This window comes from Myotis davidii, unplaced genomic scaffold (assembly GCF_000327345.1).
Source record: "Myotis davidii unplaced genomic scaffold, ASM32734v1 scaffold341, whole genome shotgun sequence".
Taxonomy (NCBI): Eukaryota; Metazoa; Chordata; class Mammalia; order Chiroptera; family Vespertilionidae; genus Myotis; species Myotis davidii.
This window is the reverse complement of record NW_006291021.1, coordinates 50,201-56,225: the sequence shown is the minus strand read 5'-3', so window position 1 is coordinate 56,225 and position 6,025 is coordinate 50,201.

Below are 6,025 nucleotides of genomic sequence, written 5' to 3'. Positions count from 1 at the left end.
TTCCATTCAGCTAGATTTCAGGCAGTTCTGAATGATGGTTGTTATGTAGTTTCATTGTCTTTTTGATGTGGTTGTGGAAGGATTCAAGTCCTACATTTACCACCACCATCTTGACAGGAAGTCAATGTGGTGTATTACATTAACTGACTTTTATGTATTGAACCATCCTTGAATTCTGGAAATAAATCTCAAGCAGTCATGATATATGACCCTTTTCACATATTGCTGGACTGGGCTTTCTTTCTGTATCTATATTCATAAGTGATATTTGCCTGTAGTTTTCTTGTGATGCCATTGTCTTGCTTTGGTAACAAGGTAACATTGTCTTCAGAATGAGTTAGAAGTGTTTCTTCCTCTTTGCTTTTTTTGGGGGGGAGAGGGGGGAAGAGTTTGAGAGAGATTGGTGTTAATTCTTCATTAAATATTTGGTAGAAATCACCATAGAAGCCATCAATCCTGGGCTTTTCTTTCTTGGGAGGTTTTTGATTAGTGCTTTACTCTTCTTCCTTATTATAAGTCTATTCAAATCTTTTATTTTGTCTTGAATCAGTTTTGGTAGATCTTGTATTTTTAAGAATCTGTCCTTTTATCTATATTATCTAATTTGTTGGCATAGAACTTTTAATAGCATTCTCTTGTAATCCATTTTTATTTTTAAAATTTATTTTATTGATTTTTTACAGAGAGGAAGGGAGAGGGATAGAGAGCTTAGAAATATCAATGAGAGAGAAACATCGATCAGCTGCTTCCTGAACACCCTCTACTGGGGATATGCCTGCAGCCAAGGTACATGCCCTTAACCATAATCGAACCTGGGATCCTTGAGTCCTCAGGCTGCCACTCTATCCACTGAGCCAAACTGGTTAGAGCTCCATTTTTATTTTTTAAAAATCAGTAATAATGTCCTCATTTTCATTTCTGATTTTGGCAATTTGAGTTTTCTCTCTCTCTGCCCCCTCCCCGCCCATCTTTCTCTCTCGCTGTCTCCCTCCCTCCCTCCCTCTCTTTATTAGATACTACCAGTTTCCAAAGCAGGTGTCATGATCTCATCTCCACAAGTCAAATGTGAGAACTTCTATTGCTCTATTATAGCAACTTAGTATTGTAGGTCTTAAATTTTAGTTGTTCTATGATGAGATCCCCAGGTGACCTTCATTGCATTTTCTTGATGGTTAGTATGGTTGAGAACGCTTTCATGTTTGTTGTTTGCATATTATTTTATGTAAAGTATGGTTTTGCGTCTTTTCCTTTTTGATTTATTGAAATTCTTTTTTTAAAATAAATTTTTATTGATTTCTGAGAGGAATGGAAAGGGAGAGAGAGATAGAAACATTAATGATGAGAGAGAGTCATTGATAGTCTGCCTCCTGCACCCTCCACCCCCGCACTGGGGATTGAGCCCGAAACCTGGGCATGTGCCCTGAGCAGGAATCAAATCGAGACCAGGGAGGAAGGTCGATGCTCAACCACTGAGCCATTCCAGCCAGGCTATAGAAATTCTTTATATAGTCTGGAAGTGAGCCCTTTGTCAATTATATTTTTGCAAGATATCTCCTCTCACCCTGTGGATTACTTTTTCATTCACTGAACTGGTGCCTTTTGAAAAACAGATCTTAATTTTAACGCTGTCTATCAATATTTAATTTAATAATACCATTTAATGATATTTTTCTTTATATTTAGTATTTTTATGTTAAAATATTTGCTTACCATAACATAAATAAATATTCTCTTACCTTTCATTTGTACATTTACATTCTAATACTACACTTTCTAAATTACTGTATATAACAGGTCTTCATATCTCGAAGAATAACTATATATTATATTATTTTATTTTTTTGTTAATCATCACCTGTGAATATTTTTTCCACTGATTTTTAGAGAGAGTGGAAAGGAGGGAGGAAGGGGGAGGGGCAGAGAGAGTGAGGGAAACTGATGTGAGACACATGGATTGGTCACTTTCTGGATGCTCCCTGACCAGAGCCAGGGATCGTCCCTGCAACCCAGGTACATGCCCTTGACTGGGAATCAAACCCGAAACCCTTCAATGTGTAGATTGACATTCTAACCATTGAGCAACAACAGCCAGTGCAAGAGTAACTCTATTTTGTCCTTCTTCTTGAAGATTGAACATAGGCAGATGTACCCTTAGATATATACCCAACATAAATGCACTGACAGATGCAAGAGGGGAGGGGGTGGAGATGGGGAAAATGGGAAGAGATTAAACAAAGAACATATATGCATATATGCATAACCCATGGACACAGACAATAATGTGATGAAAGCCTGGGCTAAGGTAGGGTCTGAGTGGAAGAGGGCAAAGTGTGTGTGTGGGGGGGACATTTGTAATACTGTCAACATTTAAAAAAATTAATATTAAAAATCGTTGGAGAATTCTTTCTTTCTTTCTTTCTTTCTTTCTTTCTTTCTTTCTTTCTTCTTCCTTCCTTTCCTCTCTCTCTTTTTTTATCCAGTCATTAGGAAACCTTGTAGTTTTTAAGGATGTGTGGCCATTTTGTTCATTGGCACCAACAGGTAATAAACAAGGGTGAGAAGCTCAAGATTTATACCATGGAAAAGGAAAAAGGCAGATAAAATTCATTAGCAAAGCAGAACACAGGAATACAATATTTTAATCTCTAGAACTAAAAATCATTACATGTCAAACTTCTCACATGTAATTAGAGTAACACCTAGAGGGAAATTTATAGCCTTAAATGAAAATCAGTGAGCCAGGTATTGAATTCTGAGTATTCAAAAAGAATCCTATCTAATAATAGAGAAACATGGTAATTAACCATAACTTCACTATGCTTCCTATTGGCGAATCAGCAGGATATACAAATTAACTGCCAACAAAGATGGTGGCCAGCAGCCATGCAGCTGAAGAGAGCAGGAGGCTTGCTGCTCCAGTGATGGAGGATGCCAAGGTTCCCCGCCTGCCTCAGCCCAGCTCTGAGCTCCGGATGCAACAATGTTGCAATTATAGAAGCTAAACAAACTCCAGATACCTGCTTTCAGTCAACCAGGCTGGCCAGGCCCCCAAGCAGGCCCCCCCCCCTGATTCTGGACCCCCTTCAGAGCAAACCAGCCGGCCCCCTCCCGTGCACCAGGTCCCAATCCTATATAGTAAAAGGGTAACATGCAAACTGACCCTAATAGCAGAAAGACTGGGAATGACTGGTCACTATGACACACACTGACCACTAGGGGGCAGATGCTCAATGCAGGAGCTGCCCGCTGGTGGTCAGTGCGCTCCCACAGGGGGAGCTTTGCTCAGCCATAGCCAGGCTGACGGCTGCCAGTACAGTGGTGGTGGTGGAGCCTCTCCCGCCTCCTCAGCAGCGCTCTGGATGTCCGGCTGCAGCTTAGACCTGTTCCCCGCTGGCAAGTGGGCATCCCCTGAGGGCTGCCAGGCTGCCAGAGGGCTGTCTGACTGCCAGCTTGGGCCCAATCCCCCAGGGAGTGGGCCTAACCCAGCAGGTGGACATCCTCTGAGGGGTCCCAGACTGCAAGAGGGCATAGGCCTGACTGAGGGACCCCCCTCCCCAAGTGCACAAATTTTTGTGCACTGGGCCTCTGGTTGAATAATAACTTTAAAACCTTCCTCCACAAAAAAACCCTTCCCACAAATAAGACACCAGATCCAGATGTGTTTACCAATGAATTCTACTAAATACCTGCTAACCATATACAAACTGTTCCTGAACATAGATAACAGTACCCACACCCAGTTCCTTTCATGAAGCCAGCACTGCCTTAATACCCAACGCTGAAATAGAGACTACAAGTTAGAAAAATCTCCCTCTAAAACACAAATGCAAACATCAGCAAATTAAATATGGTAATGTATTAAAAAATACATCACGATCATGTTGGATTTATTCCAGAAATAAAGGCTGAATTAACATTAGAATATTGAGGAACATAATTCACCACATTATCAGTTCAAGGGGGATGGGATTGTGCGATATTCTTAAGAGATCCAGAGAAACTATTTAATAACATACAACACATTCATTATTTGAAAAAATCTCTTAGCAAATTAGGGGACTTCCTTAATCTGATAAGGACTACCTAAAAATCTTATCACAGATTCATCTTAATGGTGAAACATTAAAAGCATTCACTTAAAGATCAGAAACAAGAGAAGAATGTCCACTTAGGGACATTTTCCAATGTCATTGTGATGACTACAAACATCTATTGCATTGTATATACTAGCAACAGATGCTAGAAAATATAATTTTAAAAAGATGCTATTTGCCGAAACCGGTTTGGCTCAGTGGATAGAGCGTCGGCCTGCGGACTGAGAGGTCCCAGGTTCGATTCCGGCCAAGGGCATGTACCTGGGAGATGTGCAGGAGGCAGCTGATTGATGTTTCTCTCTCATCGATGTTTCTAACTCTCTATCCTTCTCCCTTCCTCTCTGTAAAAAATCAATAAAATATATTTTAAAAAGATGCCATTTATAACAGCACCAATAAATGTGAAACACTGAGAAATAAATCTAAAAATGGTTCAAATTATTTGTGAAGAAAGTTATAAAACATTATTGAGGCACATTAAAAGGAGAATCATACCATGTTCATTGACTGGAAGATTCAATGTTATAAAGATAGCCATACCCTCCAATTTGACCAACAGATTCAATGCTCCTGTAACAAGTTACTGCAAACTTAGAAGCTTGAAAACACAAATTGGTTATCTTCCAGTCCTAGAGGTCAGAGTCCAAATCAGTTTTGTTGGGCTAAAATCAAGGTGTCAGCAGGGCTGTATTCTTTCTGGAAGTTCTAGGGATGGGTCTATTTTCTTGCCTTTTCCAACTTCCAGAGGCCACCTGCATTCCTGGCCTGTGGATGCCCCTCCCCCGGCAACTGCATCCATCACTCCAACCTCTACTTCCACTGCACAACTTCTCAGCCTCTGCCTTTCTCTTTCGCTTATAAAAATCCCACTTCCAATACCCCGCGCCCCCCCGCCCCCGCACCCTCTCAGTCAAGAACAAGATGACCGGGGACGTGTGGAAAGAGGAGAAGTCTTGTATTAGTTTGCTAGGGCTGCCATAGTAAAGTACCACAAACTAGAGGGCTTACACAACAGAAATTAGTCTCTCACAGTGCTGGAGGCTGGAAGTCTGAGAACAAAGTGTGGGCAGGGCTGGTTCCTTCTGAAGCCTTGGCTTGTGGGTGGCCACCTTCTCCCTGAGTCTTTGCATGGCCTTCCCTCTGTGTGTGTGTGTGTGACCTAATCTCTTTTTATAAGGACATCAGTCATATTGGATTAGGGCCAACTCTAATGACCTCATTTTATCTTAATTTGCCCTTTAAAGGCATTATTTCCAAATACAGTCACATTCGGAGATATTGGGGCTTAGAGTTTCAACATATAAATTTTAGGGGGGCACAGTCCAGCACCCAGAACAGGGAGGAAGTTCCTGTGCTCTGCTTTTAGAAAAAAGAAAAGAAAAAAGGAAAAAAAAAGAGAGAGCTGGAAACATGGAAAGTTCCCCAGAGAAGTGCTATGAGGGACCCCACTGCAGAGCCCAGAGTGTTGCAGGGCCCCCAAAAGGAAATGACTCAATGGTGTCTCTGGGCAGTTGAAGCCACAGGCTGCTTCAGAGTTTCCTGGTCTCAAATCAACCTTATCACCAAGTATAGGGAGGAGCAGAGATTGCACCCTTCTTGACAGGTCACAAGTTCCAAGTGGAGGGCTGATGGATCAGAAGCAGGTTGAGCCCTAGGTGGTTTGGCTCAGTGGATAGAGTTGACCATGCGAACTGAAGAGTCCCAGTTCAAGGGCACATGCCTGGGTTTTGGGCTCCATCCCAGTAGAGGGCGCACAGGAGGCAGCTGATCAATGATTCTCTCTCATCATTGATGTTTCTATCTCTCCCTCCCTCTTCCTCTCTGAAATCAATCAATGAAAATACATTAAAAATAAATAAAAACTTGAAGGCAGGCCAAGAGCCCTGGCTGGGCAGCTCAGAGGGTTAGAGCATCGTCCCCACATGCCAAGA